Below are 19,402 nucleotides of genomic sequence, written 5' to 3'. Positions count from 1 at the left end.
CTTAGCTGCTGTACTGCAGCGGACACCGGTGTGCAAACGTCTCTGAGTGTGTTGATTCTGGAGTCTTAGGCCGATGCCCAGGAGTGGTATAGCTGGGCCATACCGTAGATCTGTTTTTGTTGTGTCTTTTCAAATGTTTCAAGTCTAATTGTTTGCGTATTATATGTGTGAGGGTGGGCTTTTGCCATGGTGCACATGTGGAGGTCAGAGGACACCATTCAAGAAGAGATGCTTTCCTTCCCCTATGTGAGGCCCCAGGATCAAATCCAGATAATCAGTCTTGGCAGCGAATGCCATGAACTGCTGAGACAGCTCATTACTACCTATTCTGTAGTACATATGTATGTAGTCTATATGTATGCACATATAGACATATTCTGTCTGTCGACCTGTCTATCCATCTGTCTGTCTATGTCTGTCAATATATGTATGTATGTATCTATCTATCTATTTATCTATCTGTCTGTCTATCTATCTATCTATCTATCTATCTATCTATCTATCTATCCATCTACCTCTCTACCTATTTGGAACTCCTCTACACTGACCTCCATTGTGCCTGGACCAATTTATCTTTCAGCAGCAGTGTCTATGAGGGTTCCTTTTGCCCACAGTCTCTGCCAGCATTTGTTGTTATTTATTTTCTTGACGACTGCCACTCCCCCTGGGAAGAGATGGAATCTCACACTTTGGAATTTCATCTTTCTGATGACTAGTGAGGCTGAGCATGTTTGCACGGGTTTTGTCCTTCAGATGTCATCTGTTGAGAGCTGCCTGCTCCTTCCATTGGCCCATTTACGGACTGCGTTACGTGCAATCTCTCTGTTGACTTTTTTAGTTCTTTATGTATTGTGGATATTAATCCTCTGGCAGATGTATAGCTAGCAAAAATTCCCCTCCCTCCTGAGGGAATTGTCTTTAGAAAGAGCACAGAAAGTCTCCTTTGATGATTTAGCCCCAGGGGATTTTCTTTGTCTCATCGTCCATTTCCTCTTCCACTGAGAACTCAACCTTTTTTTTTCTTTTTCTTCGAGAAATGGCCTGTAAAGACTTCCAAAAACACCAGCAAATAAATAATAATAGAACATGCAAGAAAAACTCCGATGCCCTCAAACAAGCACTAAGTAATTTAGAGTGCTGATGGGGAATGGAAGGTGTGTTTCAAAACAGAAGTACACATCCTCCATTAGGAAGGCTTTTTGAAAGATTCCTTTTTCTTTTTAGTAATGTCTATGTCTATGGGTGGCTGTGCACACATGCTTACACTGGCCACAGATGCCAGAAGAGGGCATCGGACATCCTGGAGCTGGAGTTACCTGTGGTTGGGAGCCACCTGACGTGGGTGTTGGGGAACCTGACTCCATTCTCTACAACAGCAGTATGCATTCCTAACCACTGAGCCATCTACCAAGTCTATCCCAGGTATTCCTGAAAGAGATAGCACCTACTGTCAGCCTTGTAGCTGCTCCAGTTCAGCTCTGGAAAGTGGACCTACAACTTTTACAATGTGGAATTTCATGTAAACACTGGCCAAGGCTATTTCCTGCTGTCCCAGACAGTTTTCTCCCCCTTCCCCTTCCTCTCTCTTTCCCCCTCCCCCTCCCCCTCCTTCTCTCTCTCCCTCCCCTCCCCCCACTCTCTCTCTCTCTCTCTCTCTCTCTCTCTCTCTCTCTCTCTCTCACACACACACACTAGCTGGATAGATTTAATTATAAAAATCTATTGGGTCTAACTATAAAAAAGAAAATGATCACAACCTTTACACTCCCCACCCCCAAAAGCAATAAAACAAATTACACACAATATACAAAGTAACACAGTTTAGTGACTCAGGATACAATACATTTCTTAAAATAAAAAGGGAGCATTATGGAGATTCCTACCCACAGGAAATTCTCAACAAAGTGCAGAACTCAGATGCTGGAGAAGGTGCTTATGGTTAAGAGGAAAGGGAGGTGGGGAGCACAGAAGCGGGGCTTTCTGGAGTAAAGAGGCTCTGGGTTGACTCTGTGGGGTGACTGGGCACCTGTACAGCACTAAGCAAAAGGGAAGATCTCGAACCATGCGCCCGTCCATACAATGAGATATAGAAAAGAAAGGCGTAACGGGGACCTCCACAGAGACTTCTGAAAGGTGTGTGTGCGTGCACGTGTGCGTGTGCATGTGTGGACATGTGTGTGTGTGCGTGTGCATTTTCGTGTGTGTATGTGCACTGGAGAGGGTGAGGTATGTATGTGTGGAAACCAGAAGTCAACATCAGACTCTTCTTCAATTATTCTCAACTTTTTGTTTAACTTGGCCAATGTGATACATATAAACACTGTATCTTGACCATGTTCAACACATATCCCCCCATCTCCCCCAGTATCCCCAATGTTTCCACCTCCCCCCTCAAGCATCTCAATAGTGTTTGGTTGTCTGCTTAAGAAGATTTGCGTTGATTGCTACATTGTCCGTCTGTCTGTCTGTGCCACGTTAGAAATTACAATTAAATGAGGCATCGTGCTGATAATCTTGTCCATTCAGCTTCACAATGTCTCTGCCTTTGTTGCCTGTCATAGGCAGACAATCAATTACAGAATCAGTGAATTCTACTCGGCGGTCAGACAATCAATTACAGAATCAGTGAATTCTACTCGGCGGTCGCTAGAGCAGACTCCGGAAGGAAGACAACACTCCCAAGCACATGACCATTGAAAGGGGCCATAGCTGAGAGACAGGAGCTCCGGCAGCAGATTGCTTTCATTTACTTATGTTGCTGTCACCCTCTGTCAGACCTGGGGTAGCTGATCAAACCGCTACACATGATACATCCCATTACCTATAAGTGGTGGTGATGGTGGCTCCCGTATGGAAGGGCTATTGAGACAGTTAAATGAGTTATTATATATAATGAGTTGTTATATTGAAAGTGCATAATGAGCACCTGGTACTGGGCAAGCATTAACTATTCACATTAATACATATTTCAGAGGGAATAAACAGAGAGAATGGTCCTGAAAACCAAGCTTAGGTACTTGAAAACACTTCTGGTGGGAGTTAATTTCATACCGAGGCGCTCACCACAGTACGACTATGCCCTGGGGGCTCAACCTTACCTCAATTAGCTTGCGCTGCTTTGGTTGATTCTTGTCTGTGTTTCTGAAAGCCTTGGATTTATGTTGTCCTAGATGGAGGCCACCTAAACCATGATTCCCAACCAGGAAAATACTAAGCAGCTAATGTCATGAGAACACAAGTTTATAAAAGCATAGCTGTCGGGCTGAAGAGACGGTTCAGTTGACAAAACGCTTGCTGTGCAAGCATGAGGACCTGGGTTCAGATCCCCAGGACCCATATAAAAAGCTGGGCATGAGGATGCACACATGTAGTCTTAACACAGGAGTGTCGAAGACAGATACTTCAGGCCAGCCATTCTAGTCAGTTGCTTAGTCCCAAGTTCAAGGAGAGACCCTGTCTCAAAAAGTGGAGGGATGTGATAGAGGAAAACACTCAACGTAGTCAACCTCTGCACTCCATACAGACATCATGCTATCTTGCTCATACTAGCCATCTCCCCTCCCCCTCTTCCTCCCTCCGCCTCCTCTCCCCTTCCCCTCCCCCCTCCCATTCTCTCACACACACATACACACACACGTATACATATACCATAAACATATGCATATAAACTTCACTATTATAAAATTAAATCATCATTTTATAAACTAGTAAAATAAAACACAGCTGTTGGATGGTTATATCTAATGTACACAAGGGACCAAATTTCAGGTTCTAAGTACTTTATCCCAGGCTATGAGAGGGGATAAAATTATTTTTTAAGTGATTCATCCATTTCTTTTTATTTTATGTGCCTTGGGTTTGCTCGCACATACATCTATGTGACAGTGCCAGATCCCCTGAAGCTGGAGTTATAGACAGTTGTGAGCTACCATGTGGTTGCTGGGGATTGAACCTGGGTCCTCCAGAAGAGCAGCCAACACTCTTAACCGCTGAGAAGTCTCTCCAGTCCCAAGATGGAATTCTTAATGTTTTATACAAGTGGCTCGTAATTGACTTTTCATTGGTTTTGAAATGAGGAGAAAGAAGGACTGGGTATGAAAATATTGCAGGGTTCATTTGAAACCTGCCCAGGACTTTAACATGCTCCTGAGAGCTTTCTCTCTGTCCTCACAACACAGTTGAAATATGAAAGTATGTTTGCTAGAAATAGACACTGTAGAACTGAAGGTTCCCCCCAAAGCAATGCTGGCTGGGAAGCATGCGAGAGCACAGCCATGGGGCAGATGTGTAGAGAATCTCCCAAAGCCATCCCTGCCTCCTATCATAGTAAGTTTCTCCTCACCCTTTGCAATGCATAGAGGAGAAATCTGTGGCCACTCGCACTGTGTCTGCATATTCAGGTACGTCCAGAGGGTACTGTAGCGCAGACAACAAGAGCTCCAAGTCTCTAAAAGGCAACTCCGGGTTCAAATGTGGTAAACAAAGATACCAAGCAGGATCCTTAGTGTTTTGAAGACAGTCATTCTGCATCTTAGAATAGGAATGAACCGGTCTCCCACTTATAGGAATCTTGTGATGGTTAACGAGTCTTGGCAATGTTCTTAGCACCATTCTGGGTAGATTACAACTACCTTCCTCGGTGTGTAACAGCAGTGTTACTAACTTCGGTGAGAAGAGGCGGGGACATGTCCAATGACATCGTGTGAGGGTCAGAGGAGAATGATTTTGGAGGGTTGATGCTCACCTTTCACCCTTGTCTTGAGGTAGTGTCTCTCTTACTGTTTCTTGCTGCTGTGTAGAGAGTACTCCAATGCTGGTCTTTGGTCGGAATAGCAATTCTCTGATCTCTGCTTCCCATTTTGCTGAAGGGGTGGGTGCTGGATGACAGACAGGTGTTGCCACACGGATCTTTTTACATGGGTTCCAGGGATCGGAACTCCAGGCTTATATGGTGCCTTAGAGTTCTATTGCTGTGAAGAGCCATGGCCAAGGCAGCTCTAGGGAGGAAAACATTTCACTGGGGGGCTTGGTTATAGTTTTAAGAGTCCTGGTCCATTATCATCATGGCAGGGAACATGGTGGCATGCATGGCAATGGAGCAGTAGCAGAGAGCTATTTGCAGGGCGAGAGAGAGAGAGAGAGAGAGAGAGAGAGAGAGAGAGAGAGAGAGGGAGAGAGAATGAATATGAATGAGGCTGATGTGGGCTTCTTGAAACCTCAAAGTCCAACCCCCAGTGACACTTCCTCCAACAAGGCCACACCTCCTAATCCTTCTCAAATAATTCCACTTCCTGATTACTAAGCATTCAAATATTTGAACCAATGGGGGACATTCTTATTCAAACCACCACATATGGAAATGAAGCATCTCCTCCTCTGACTCTCTGTTCCTCATTTGTTTATTTGTTTGTTTGTCTGGGGGAGGGGCGATCTCACTTCATTGGCTAGGCAAGTCTAGTCGCTGCAGTCTACCAAGAGCTGGGATGGAGGGCGTTGAGCAACCATGACACCTAGCTGTTTTCTCCTGTGTTATAGATCCAGCTAGAGTCAAGGGCCACAAGCACACTTCATCACTGAGCTCCACTCTGATATTTTTATGAGTTGCATGGTTTGGGAAATACTAACATCTGTCCTTGTGAGGCCAGATATAGATCTTATTGTCAGGGCTCTTCATTTGTTTGAGACAAGGTGTCTTAGTTAGGGTTTTACTGCTATGAAGGTACAACATGACCAAGGTAAATCTTAGAAAGGACATTTATTTGAGGCTGGCTTTCAGTACAGAGGTTCAGTACCTTTTCATCATGGCAAGAAAGAAGACAGCATCCAGGCAGACATGGTGCTGGAGGAGCTGAGAGCTCTACATCTTGATTTGAAGGCAGCCTATCATCCACACTGGGCAGAGCCTAAGAGAGACCACAAAGCCCACCCCCACAGTATCACACTTCCTCCAACAAGCCCACACCTCCTACTAGGGTCAGTCCCATGGGCCAAGCATTCAAACACGTGAGTCCATGGAGGCCAAACCTGTCCAAACCACCACACAAGGTCGACTTACTATTGTGGAGAAGCTGACTTTGAACTTGCAATTCTCTTTCCTCTGCTTCCCAAGTACTGAGGTTACAGAGGTGGATCACCACGGCCAGCTTAAAAAGCAAATTTTATGTAGTGTCTGAACACAAGAACCGTAAGTTGAGCCCCAGAGGGAAGAAGTAGATAGGTAAAGTCTGTATGTTGCTGGGTATATAGCTGAGATTGAGAAGACAGCAGCATGGCGCATGGGGTCTGGGACAGGCTGTTCTGTTGTGCAGCTAAATTCTTTGGTGTCGGTGGCAGAATGGCTTGTGTTTTATCAGGAGAGATCTCCGAGATGTTTGTTTGTTCATTTGTTTTTAACTGTGATCTCCTAGTCAAGTCAGAGTCTTCTGGCATAAGCTATCTACCTGACTGATGTGCACTGATGTACACATTTCATTCACAAAGAAGCAGATTATCCCCGTTTTTCCTAACTGCCATTCCAAAACACACCAAGCAAACAAGTTTCCATTAGGGCGTACTCTGGGGTCCCACAAGTGCTAAGAGGGAAATAAACAAGACGTGGTTGTGAAGAGTTCCAGAAGAGGCCACGCTCCATGTGTGGAACCCAGACCTGCATGATGACAAGGGTCTAACTACACAGTACATGGAATAAGACTGGATGGTGGCAGGGGACAGAGAAACGAAGGGAAGATCAGAGGGGTCCTAGGGCAGAAAGGAGGCAGTGAAAATAAGTGTGATGAGGACCCACAGAATGGGGGGATGGCAAGAAGCCACCACAGCCTCTAAGCAGAGCAGTGGTATAACCTAAGTGGCTTCTAATGTCTTGGCTGCTGGGTACCAAGCACCGGACGTGTATGGGGACTGGGAAGACGGTTTTGAAGTTGTGGAATAGACAGGTGACTGGGAGCCTGGTGGGTTCAGACAACCAAAAGTAAGGATTGATGCTTCCAAAGTGTCTGTTCCCAGGGTCACCTGAATAAACCTAGTGTTTATTAACAGGAGCCTGGAAAGATGCCAAGAAGTTAAAGGATCCAATCTGACTTTTGGAAGAACTGCTTCAGCTTGTGAGCTTGTGTGGCTAACGTTTAAAAAGCAGGAGATGCGGGCTCTTCCAACATCTACAGTCAGTGGTTACTCATTGCATGCCAGCCACAATAGGAGAAGGCCAGACAATGGCCTCCTCTCTCCAAGAAGTCTCTCTCTCTCTCTCTCTCTCTCTCTCTCTCTCTCTCTCTCTCTCTCTCTCTTTCTCTCTCTCTCTCTCTCTTTGTGTGTGTGTGTGTGTGTGTGTGTGTGTGTGTGTGTGTGTTGTACGTGTGTGCAAAGGCCAAAGGTCAACTCCAGGAGACTTCCTCAACCATTCTTCACCACATTTTTTTTTTACCACTGTGCACTGCACCACCACTGGCTTTTTCTGCATTGGAGATCTGAACTCAGGTTTTAAACTAGATCCCAAACTCAAGGCTTCCTGCTTACATGAGCAGCACCTTACCAGCCAAGCCATCTCCTCAGGTCACTTTCTGAGTGGAAGTTCTGACTTCAGGCTGGCTGGTCGATCCATGAATGTAAGGAAAGAAGGAAGGAGAGGGGATACCCTGTCCCTGCTTCAGGCTTGGTTGCAATTGTAAGGTCACCCCTGTACAGAAGCAAACCTTGAAGAGGATTTACCAATGACGGGACATCCCATGGCATTGGAAACTCAGCAACCAAGGTGACAAAGCAGCAGGGGTCTCAGCCAAGGACCTAAAGAGATTGTGGAAGAGAAATGTTACAGGCTCGAACACCAGCTCAGTTTTGTAGTCAAAACAGGTTGGAACTGGAAAGGGCCTGCTTGTTTGCAACTCAGTATTTCCCCTAGCATGTGTGAGTTCAGTCCCCTGAACTAAAAGAAATAAAGATGTGTGTGTGTGTGTGTGTGTGTGTGTGTGTGTGTGTGTGTGTGTCCCAAGAAATAAAACTACTTCTGACAATACTAGAAAGGACAAAAGGAGCCTCAGTCTCATGGTGGGCTTTGTATTAGATTAGAACCACCACCATCTCTGTAAGTCCAGAGGAAAAAAATCTGAATCAAACCCAGATTCACACTCCTTATACTGAGAACCTCATATCAAGACTCCCACTGTCAATCACAAGGGCCTGAAAGGAGACTGGTGACCCTTAGTGTGGATCCTCCAACACTCACCCCTCAGCCACCCCAACTGCCAATGGTACCTACAAAGAGTGTCTCTTCTGACGGGCATGAGACCTCTGAACTGTCAGAAATTCTCACCAGCGGTCCTTGGAGGAGAATCTATAAGAAGGGATGTAAGCTGGGCCTGTAGGACAGTGGTAGACCTTTTGCCTGGCACCAACAATGCCTAGGCATCACCCTCCACGTAGATGCAAGGGTTTGGTTTTTGTTTTACTTTGTTTCTGATAAAAGTTCGTGAGTCTCCACTGCCTGGGGTAGCCTGGTCCAGACGCGAAGTGATTCCCTTCCGCTAGGGTAAGATGAAACCTCACCTCTGGTCTGGAGGGTAGATGGATGCGTTTTGAGAGCCAAAGAGATGGCCAGGTTCTGAACAAAGATTGAGACAAGTACTATTTTGCGAAGTGGATGCTTGTGCCCCTTGCTTCTTTTATTTTATCAACTGTGTTGTGACAATTCGTGGGGTGGGGGGGGGCGTCTAAAGCAATTTGAGCTCATCGAGCAGTAAACATTTAGACACACAATGTGAATTGAGTTATTGTTCTTGTGAGTTCCTTTTCTTTCCTTTTTTTGAAAGGGAGCCCGGCTGGTTCCTTTGCCTCCCCTAGGTCTCTTGAAATGGAAGTCTCCCTCTCCTAGGGACATAGCGAATCCTTGACAATAGCCCTATGACTGGGTTATCTTACAGCAACCTCCACTCCCCAGGAGTTAAGGGGAGATTAACATTCAAGACAATTGGGCTAGATCGAGGGGGACGAGCTGCGCCTCCAGCCATAGGATCTGCCTTCTCTGGCTCGCAGGGTAGGAGAGGGGCTCGCGGCACGGGGTGGGTCTGGGTGGGTTTGGGTGTCTTGTAACGAAAAGGGGAGTCCTCCAGATCACAATCACCCTCCTCGGCATCTCCGTAAGCGCTTCAGATGCGCGCAACCTCTCTGGTCTCTGGGCTAACTTTGCGTAGCTTGCGGGTGCGGCTTGGAGCACGGGAAAGAAGCCAGAGGCGGCTCAGGGGGTGACTTGGGGTGTCCTTGGCCGAACCGGGCGCTAGGGAGTCAGAAGATCTCATTGTTGTCCTGGGATCCAGTGGCGAAAGGAGGCCCCGCCAGCGGGCGCGCGCTCAGTCCCTGCTTCGCAAGCGATCGAGCGGCCACCCCGCCAGGCTCCGGTGCGGGGCACCATGCGGAGGAGCGGGCGCCGCGGGCGGCGGGTCTCCGCGCGGGAAAGGGGCGGGCTGGTGGCCGTGCGCCCTGGCGCTGGGCCAGGCTCGGCGTGAGCAGCGGCGCTAGCGGGCGATGGGCTGACGGAGCCCTGTGGCGGGCGCGGCGGGGACTGGGGTGGTGGCGGGGGCGGGGACGGGAACGGGCGCGCCAGCACCGGCGGAGCGGCTGCGGGCGCCGCGGAGGAGGCGGAGGCGGCGCCGGGCTCCCCAGGCCGCCTGGTAGGCCAAGGGCCTGCGCCCGGGACGAATGGGAAGCTGATTTCCGTGGACTAGCCTCTTACAATCCGAAGTTCCTCGGCTCCTTTAGAAGAGCACAAAAATAAAAGGTAACGTGTCTTTGTTTCCCGGTCGCGGTGGCAGGGGGGCGATTGATGATGCTGTACTTCTGAACCCATTTTCCGGGGCTGGGCAGGGCAGCGGGAACCTGCCACTTCTTTTCTGGGGGCTCAAGGGCTTTTATTTCGCGTCTGTTACATTTTTAAAATGCAAGCCCCACGTGGGGCAAATACGATGCTACCTTCTACCAGGCCTTCCCCCTACACAAACACACACACACACACACACACACACACACACACACACACACACACACGTTCCTTTGCCATCAAACCCACACTCTGAATTTCCCATGGAGAAAGACAAGGTTTCTATAAGGTTAGCTGGTTGGGTTTTTAACCCCCACCCACCCACCCCCGTCTGGAAGTGACAGAGGTGTCCCGTCCTTTGGTCCTTTGGGTGCAGGAGAAGGCTCTTCACAAGGTGGCGGGAGGCCGGGCAGCCTCAGCTGCTGGAGCCTGAAGAGAGAGGAACCGGCTTTTCCTTTACAGATGGCTGCAGAGTTTAATGCAGAGAAAATGGGAGCTGGGAAGGGGAGACGAGGAGGGAACCCCCGTTAGTACCCGCTTCTTTAAAAATGGCCAAATGGGGTGCGTTTGTACTGCAGGCAGCTGCCCAGATGTTGGTTCACATTGGATTTAGGATGGTCTCCCCAGCGCTGCTCCTTGAAAGGCATGGGGGCTGCCTGTGTGTAACCAGTAACTCACCGCCTTTCTCTGGTCCCTTGCTTGTTAGCAGAGTAACTGCTCAGCCAATTCAGACAAATTTTGCTAAATTTCCAAGGGATGGCTCTTCTAATAATAGCTCTAACCGTGGCTCCTTAATAGACATCCTCGTTTTGAATGATGCAGCCGTGCCAGCTCTCTGAGAAGCGTGGCTTGCCGAGAGCTGGGATCCAATGCCTAGAAAGGACTCCCTGACCCCACCATGAATGGACCAGGCTCTGCCTCCCCTATGAATGGAACATCCCAACAGAGGCTGCTGTTACTGCTCCTGGCTCATTTCAGTTGGAATCCTCCCCCAATCTGATGAGAGGGATGGACACTCAGAAAACCCAAACAGACGCATTTCTAAATATAGGATGGTCCCTGTTCAATTTCGGATTGATGGCGACGTTTAACTGCAGGATGGTTCCACTGCCTCTACCCCCATCTCTGCATGGGTTCGCCTCATCCCTTCCCAAACCTTTTGATTGATGTGTGGGAAAGTACCAGTCAGTCAAAAAACCCAGGACAAAGGGCAGAGTTCATGCCAGGCAGCCGCCAGCGGCTTGGGGAAAGTACCTTTAAAGCTGCCTGCAAACCTGCATCCCTTAGACTTCATGAACTAGGCTATGCATGCCTGCATCAAAACATGCAACAGAGTGCGGGGGAGGGGGGTGGCTGGAGCTGTACGCAGTGTTTTATTGTTCCTGGTCTTTAAATTGCATCAAACTCATCCATAGCTTTTGGCCCCTAAAAAAAAATCAGAGCCTCGGATCATCAGAAAATCTGGTTTTAATTCTCTTTAAGTGTTACTTGTCTCTCACAATCTCCAGCACCAGGAGACGGGCCATCTTGTACCTTGTCTTCTGTAGGCTGAGTGATCCATTCTATTGCCAGCGAATTTCCCGAAGCACAACAGGAATGATAATCTTGTGGCAATTAGATTAGATCGCATTTCATACTTAGACGTCACATAGCTTCCACTTTCTTTAATTGGAGGTAATATTGGGACATGGCTTGAAATGGCGCTGTACGGTGTAGTCAATGAGTATAAAGTTGCCTCTGGAGAAGTTGCAAAGAAGTGAGGTCTGCGGTGAGTAGAAATAATATTATATCTATTTATTTTTAAGTTAAGCTCTTCGTGGATTATAGGGGAATAGTTTTAGTAGGCTTGAGGATCCTCAAAGCCCTCCCCTCTCTTGTTTTAACCAACTGCGAGCTGTCACTGATGCTGCTCTATTCCTTTTTAGTTTTTGTCCTCAACTGATTTGCTTAATAAGACTTCTTTTTATGGCCCTGGGCCTCTGTAATTTTAGACATCGTTGACAAGTCCCCTGGTAGCCCAGCAGGTGGCTAGTGCCATTAGTGTGATTTTGCCATTGGGGAAACTGAGTCCCCTTGAGGCTCGGCAAGTTTCTGGTTTCTAATCCATGAGATTTGTATAACCAGATGTGTACAGTGGTGATTTAATTGTCCCAGCAAAGTTAGAGCCTAAGGCCAAGATAAGAGATGAGGCATTGTCTGGGTCCCAGAGCTTTGGAGAAAGCTTTGTAGGCAAATGTAGTCGAGGAAACATCCCTTGAGTCAACCTTGGTCTGAGGGAGAAGACATCCCCATTGTTTTAGGGTAGCAAGGAGAGGACCTGAAACTTTCATGAAGTCTACTGAGGGACTGGGCTGGGTGGCTTTGTCTTTAAGTAATTGCAGGCTGGAGGTTAGACCTCCCCAAAGACTGTGACTAATTTTGCTTTCTAATTACTGAACTTGTGCTCACATTGTTTATGCTAATGACCTCTTTTCCCAGGTATCCCGCAAGTCCCATTCTTACCATTCACAAGTATATAATCACCCTTATAGCATTTACACGACTACTCACGGGGCGTCTTGAGAACGGGAAATTTACACTTTAAAGATAACAGTGCAACAGCTTTGCCCTTAAATATTTTTCCATCAGTAAATTTGTTGTTTTTTTTTTCTAGTACGCTTTTGTTTTTGTTATTTACAAATGAAAGAACAGTACAACTTCTGGGAAAAAAATTCTAGTTTTGTGAGTTGAACTAAGAAATACGCATGTTAATGACGGTTAACCAGCTTATGAAGCTAAAGATAACTTTATGATGCTATTCACATGCTATACACAGCATCAGAAAGTCCGAGTCTGGGTTCATCACCAACTTTTTAAGTCTCTCCGTCTCTCTAAGTCTCTGTCTTTCTGTCTCTTTTTCTCCCCTTCCCTCCTCCCTCTCCCTTTCCTCCCCCCTCCCTCCTTTCTTCTTCCTTCCCTCCCTCCCTCCCTTTCATATTAGGCATTAGACCCATACATCTAGCATGCTAGACAACATCGCACAGTCTTAGGGATTCTGGGCCATGTAGCTTTAGAAACCTAGCTTCTCTTTCTGTTTTATTTAGAAGTAAGGCCTTACCAAATTGCCCAAGCCACTTCAAACCCTCTGCTTAAGGCAGGCAGGCAGACCTTGAACTTGAGGCCCTCCTGCCTCAGCTAAGCAGAGTAGCAGAGTTGTGGATAATCCTTTCCTTTCTTCATTCTTCAGGGTCCTTTCTCTCTGCTTCTTCCTTTCTTACCATCACTGATTATGCTAGTAAATCTTGTGCTAGAAACTCTCATTTTGTGTCTACTTGGGAACTACCCCAGCATCTCAATTGGAGAAGATGTCTGGGACCTTAGAGAAGGGCCTATTCAGTCTACATACTAGAAACCATTCTGCTTGTACTAAAGGAAAACAGAGGGACTGGCTTTGCTACCTGGCCAGGTGGGCCTACATTGCCTGTGACATCCCTAAAGTTCTCCTTCAGGATCCATCCATCTCTACCTTACCCATGTCTGGTCCCGTGCTCTGTACTGCTCTCTAGAGACATAATAAAAGGGAACAAAAGAAGATTCTGGACACCTCTCTAAAGAGAGGCCTGCAGCGAGAACAGGGAGAAGAGGAACCAGCTGAGGAGAGCTCTAGAAACTTCTCTACCCTGGGCAACATTGTAGAGTTTTGGGAACCTGGAGAAAGGGGCTACTAAAATCCAACTTTCTGGAGAAGGAAGAGATTTATTTGAGCATTACTCCAGCATTCACTCTAGCCCCAGTCAGAATAAAGCACTTTGAGAACGTTGTCCATTTCTGCTCACCTTGGGAACATCACTTGAGAACTGGTACCACATCTCTGGGAGCTGCCGGTATCTCTATTCCACAGAAAGACCATGTGGCCCCACTGCTTGTTTGGCCAAGAAGTTTTCAGAGTCAGTGTGAACACAGCTTGTCGCAACACTCTTCCCAGTAACTGAATCCCCTGATTCTCTCCTTGGCCGCCCCTTTCTCTGTCCCTAGGCTCAGCTTATCTATCTATGACAACCCTGATCTTGAAGGGAGCCAGGTCCACTACCAGAAGCGTTGTTCTAGAACTGCCTACCGATGTAGGTCCTCTTTTACGGAAGACGTGCAGAACTGGTGTTAAGTGGTTATCAGACTCCACGACGCTTATTCTGGATGCCTTTTGATCCTTAAGGGTAGAAACTGGGTGCCCCGCTCTCCAAAGAAACCTTTACCTCGGAGATAGACATTCCTGCTTGCTTAAGGATACAAGCTACAGTTGACGACGGGCCACAGAGGAGTATGAGTTGCCTGGGTCAGCCAGTGGCCTTATTGCCACCAGATAGTCCAACAAAAAAGATGAGCTGGTGGTCTCAGTTTGAATGTGTAATCACAGACGAGGAAGCCACATCAGAGCCATCGAACGTAGGATCTAGCGGTAGGGAAGTACCATTTCTCTCCAAGGCAGTCTTTTCAGGATTTTTATGGAAAGTGATATTCCAGGTGTTCATGATGTAACAGAAGCAAAAATTTGTTGTCCGAAGTCAACATGCTCTACCATTCCTCTGGGTCCATTCCCCTTCTTTTGGATACAGTGTCTTTCAGTGTTCTTGAATGTAGGTAGGCTAAGCCAGGCTGGTCAGAGAGCCTCAGGGGTCCTTCCAGGTCTCTGTCTTTCTGGCCCTGGGAATACAAGGGCATGCAGTCTTGTTAGGCTTTTGGCTTTTTAAAACGCAGGCTCTGGGGCATGAACTCAGGCTGTGCCAAACAGGGCTAGCCCCTTCCTGCATAGTTTTTGTCCATTTAACATTGAGTGCATGTGACCCATTGCTGGCGATGGGGACTTCACAGGTCCTTGGTGAATAAGCGGGAAGTGAAACCATGCTCCAACCTTGATCTATTAGAGACCTGAAAGACAGGAGTCATCATTATGATGCAACGTGCTAAGCCTTCAAACAGTATGGTTTTTGTTTTTGGAACAGGGTCTCATTCTGTAGCTCAGATTGGCCTTGGGCTTGCTATGCAGCCTGCAGTGACCTCAAACTCATAACCCCCTGACTCAGCTTCCCAAGTGCTAGGCTTACGGGCAAGAGCCACGGTACTTTCTTTGACCAATATTTCCTCCCTCAAATCAGCTACTATTTCCCCTGTTACCTCATGCCTGTCCCTCCACCATTTCCAGCAGAATTTGCCTGTTCTTCTGGTGCCCTTGCCTTTCTTTGTCCCCACTGAATGAGGAATGCGTGATTTAAAAAAAGAAAAAAAGGTGTGTAATGGGGAGTTAGATTGATGCTGTATGGTGGTGGCCAATGGAGATCAGAATGGGAACGTCTCCAGGCTGTGCCATTCATAATCGTAAAATGCACAATTAACGCTCTCCCCACACACCTGTAAAGCGACGAATCCAAACTGGGGACCCAAATAGTGCGGAGCCATCTGGATCTGAGTGGCACACCTATAAAAGCTGGGTAGCTCGAGGCTGGCTTACCCACTTCCTGGCTGCCTCTGACTAGCCCCAGCAAATATCCAATATTTATTTCTGTGTTGCTCAGAGAGAGAGAGAGAGAGAGAGAGAGAGAGAGAGAGAGAGAGAGAGAGCAGGGAAGGGGGAGGGGGTGAGGACATGAAGCAGACTCCAGACTGAGCACAATGTGAGGCAGTGTTCTGCCTTCTCAATCCCCTTTTATTGGTTCCGTTGAGTGTTTGGTAACAGAAGAACTATAGAGTGACCAGTGGCACAGATGTAGCCTGCAAGCCTTGGCAAGAGTGCAGAGACATGCGCAGAAGGTGACAGACGATGTGAAGAGGCATGACTCCGACTGTGAGGGCCTCGGGGTGCACCCAGAGCTCAGGGCAGCCTACTTAGTATATCCACATGTGATCCGGAGAGCCGCTGGACATTTCTGCGAGAGAGAGCATTTTAGCAATGAAAAAGGTGTAGAGCTCATTTTTGTTGAGCTCATTTTTGTCAGCGAGGAGATGTCCACATTGAAGAGTCTCATCTACTGCACCAAGGCAAACATCCCTGCCTCGTGGCAGGTATTGGACACGATGCATCAGACTGTGACAAACACAGTGTACACGGTGGCATCTTCTTTGGGTTTGTTATCTAGTCAGTTCTCCCACCTCGTGGCTGTGAGACCCGTGGAGAGCTCCTAAATCTCTCTGAGCTTCAGGAAGCAAAGTCACATTCAGAGGCTCACAAGAGAGAACAGCCTCGAAGCGTCTGAGATGCAAGGGCTGGGAGAGATGTTTAGCCCGTGAGACGGGTCAGTGGGTAAAGGTGCTTGCCACTAATCAGGATAGCCTGAGTTCCGTCTCTGGGACTCGAACTGGAAGAGAGCATCAGCTTCCGGGAGACTGCTGACCTTCACACACGTGCCATGGCAGAGTGTGTGCCCCTCCCCACATGCTGAGATAGATGGATAGATAGATAGATAGATAGATAGATAGATAGATAGATAGATATAGATAGATATAGATAGATATAGATAGATATAGAGATAGATAGATAGATAGATAGATAGATAGATAGATAGATAGACAGATAGAGATAGAGATGGATAGATAGATAGATATAGAGATAGATGGATGGATGGATAGATAGATAGATAGATAGATAGATAGATAGATAGATAGATAGATAGATATAGAGATGGATAGATAGATATAGAGATAGATAGATGGATAAATAGATAGATAGATAGGGATAGAGAGATAGATAGATAGAGATAGAGATAGATAGATATAGAGATAAATGGATGGATAGATAGATATAGAAATAGATGGATGGATAGATAGATAGATAGATAGATATGTACATACATACATACAATGTTAATTTTTTAAATAAGAAATTGTGTCTCTGACCTGCCCTCCTGAGGGCAAGACCCAACAATACTGACTCCTCAGAGATTTAGATCATATTAGGGTCTAAGAAGAAATGTAGGCATAAAATAAGTCAGACATTTTCCCTTTGTAATGCTGAAATGTCATAGAGAGGAAGACAGTGGGGACAAACATGAGCTGACCTGTCTGTAAAAGTCACCTCAGCCTTTCAGAAAGAGCGTGTGCCGGAAAGCACACACCGACCCTAGCCACCATCATTACTGGGAACAGGGAAAGGTTTATAAAGAAAGGCAGTTAACGGGGGGCGCCCGGTGATGTAATGGGGATGTGAGGGTGAATAACCAGGAGATAATGAGGAAGCCCGAGGCTGTGTCTGGCTCTCAGTACAGTAGGAGGCACTACAGTGGAGGGGGAAGGAGGAGAGGAAAGATGCTTTGGGTTCTGGGCTGGTGAATTGCAGCCCCTCACCTTTAAAAATTCTTCAGTTCTCCAAAAGGATCAGAAAGCTCACAGGCCTTTTACCCTGGGGGGTGGGATGTAAAGTAAAATGGAAACTGATGAAGATGAAGATGAAGATGATATCGTCTAGTAGTGTTAGCTGCTACTGGGCATCGGAAGGGAGGATTCCCGCCGTGGGCCTGCACGGCGAACCAGCAGGTGAAGACCTGAGTCTGATCCCCAGGACCCAAGTGTAGAAGAAGAGAACCGACTCCTCCAGGTTGTCCTCTGACCCCCCCACATGGCACAAGTGCACCCACACTCAGAATAGGCAAACAGACGAGTAAACCCACCGGCCCTTGAACAGTTAGTAGGTAAACCGCTGGTAGACAATTGATGTATTATTGCCTTGATGGCAGAAACTGTATCACAGCCTGAAAACTCGGGATGCTTTTCTTGGAGCCCCACTCCCCCCCAAACCGCCCCAGTCACCCAATCACACTGAAGATCCTAGGATAGTATCCCTGCAAAATAAGAAATTAATATGCCAACTTACCTAATCTTTAACCAAGGGATCTGCACACCTAGCCAGTGAAATGAACCAGAATGAACAACGCCAGGCTTTCTGGTGATGGACTAACTAGACGCAGAGATTAAACGTGCTAGACATATGCGTGAACGGGACATATTTATAGAACATTCTATCTGCTTCCAGGACTAGGCTGTATTTGAGGGGCAACCTATGGCTATCTTTTTGCCTAGTCAGGGTGGAACATGTCTGTTATTTCACAGAGAAATTATAAGCTGGTATTTGTGTTCCTTCCTTTCTTTATTGTGGAAAATATGTTTTTTTTTTGTTTTTTTGTTTTTTTTTTTTTTTTGGTAGTCCGCAACAATTTGGTTTGTGTCTCTTCCTGTTCCCAAGGCTGTAGCTTAGTCAATAGAGATTCCAAACTATTTTAATGCTGACTTCTACAACTTCCAACTTGGAAAGATAGCCAAATGTCCAGAGAATAAGACCCAAAACCCGGTCCTTTGTTTCTCGTGTAGCTAGAGTTTTTTTTCCTCTTGCCAATAGAAATGACCGCACTTCAAGAGGAGGAGCCAGAACTCAATGGGAAGATTCTGTGAGCTGTAGGCTCTACACGGTGATGGCTTTGGGTTTTACATTGACCATAGGAGGGGAAAATGGCTGCATGTTAGCTGTCTGTTTGTAGAAAAGGTGGGATAGAAACATCCGGGGTCCTGTGGTCTGCAGGGATGGCTGAAAGGTGAAGATATCAGTTGTCTCATGCCTTCTCATCAGATCCTGTTATGTGGGGTCATCCACCTGTCACACCTCTTGCAGCTCATTGATTTCTCCATGTTCTCCCCCCCGCCCCCGCCTTGGATGAGGTCCCAGGAGTTCAAAAGATCTCTGCTGCCTTTCTCTTTGTGACTGGGAGCCCCACCTGTGGTTTTCTAATTCCTCCTCGTCCTCTTCCTCCCAAGGCTTTAAAATCATTGTCCTGTGATGGCTGACTCACCAGTCTGCCTCCCCACTTCCTCTGGGTTGCAGAGTCTGGCCTTGGCTCCCCTGCTACACTTATTGTTTCCAAAACCAGATCCGCCATTTGTCAGTCTCTTCAAGCAAGGTGTCTGCTCCCACGGATCTTGTCTCAGGATCGCCTCCCCCTACCCCTGAGTCATTCATTATAAAACTGTTACAATCCACATAGTCACCCACTTTCCTGTACCAGACACACTCACTCACACAACTCAGCCTCTCCCCTACTCCTTGCCCCATTTCCCCTTTCCCCATCTGTGTTCCCTATAGGCCAGGCTCCTCAGCGTAAAACAACAGGCCCTTCACACACTCTAGCAGCTGGTTATTTTTTAAACTTCCTTTCTCCCATTGTCTTATACACACACACACACACACACACACACACACACACACACACACACACACACACAGAGTACCTCCTCCTGATCGATCCTCTAAATCGCAGCTCTCTCTCTCTCTCTCTCTCTCCCTCTCTCTCTCTCTCTCTCTCTGTGTGTGTGTGTGTGTGTGTGTGTGTGTGTGTGCAGATGCACATGTAAGCACATGCATATGGAGCCCAGTGCAGACCCAACGCATTTCAGTAGGGTGTCACTGAGAACGCATTTGTCCTGGAGGAGCTTGTGGCCAAAGAAGAGGCAAGCCATAAGCATAATTAAATGAACAAGTTATTAGGATGCTGAAGGAGGAAGCCGCCATTGAGATGAATAAAGCCGTTGGAGGGAAACGTGAAGAGAGTATCGTTTTATTTTGTCTTTTGCACAGTGTCC

The 19,402-nt window shown here is 47.1% G+C and overlaps 1 protein-coding gene across 10 annotated transcripts in view; it reads left to right on the top strand.

The window, feature by feature from the left end:
* The window catches only part of Frmd4a (FERM domain containing 4A), a 590,863-nt gene that overhangs the window by 373,428 nt on the left and 198,033 nt on the right, over nucleotides 1-19,402 (top strand). The window contains exon 1 of one of the 10 annotated variants that reach the window (XM_039095791.2): nucleotides 9,002-9,025. The exons of 7 other annotated variants lie outside the window; for them this stretch is intronic. The gene's annotated coding sequence lies outside the window, so the exon portion shown is untranslated. Of the gene's footprint in view, nucleotides 1-9,001; nucleotides 9,026-9,138; nucleotides 9,767-9,805; nucleotides 11,574-19,402 lie in introns of those variants that run through there. 2 more of the 10 variants (XM_039095789.2, XM_039095790.2) reach the window with 2 other exon arrangements.

Source organism: Rattus norvegicus, chromosome 17 (genome assembly GCF_036323735.1).
Source record: "Rattus norvegicus strain BN/NHsdMcwi chromosome 17, GRCr8, whole genome shotgun sequence".
NCBI lineage: Eukaryota > Metazoa > Chordata > Mammalia > Rodentia > Muridae > Rattus > Rattus norvegicus.
This window is presented reverse-complemented; position numbering and strand designations above follow the sequence as displayed.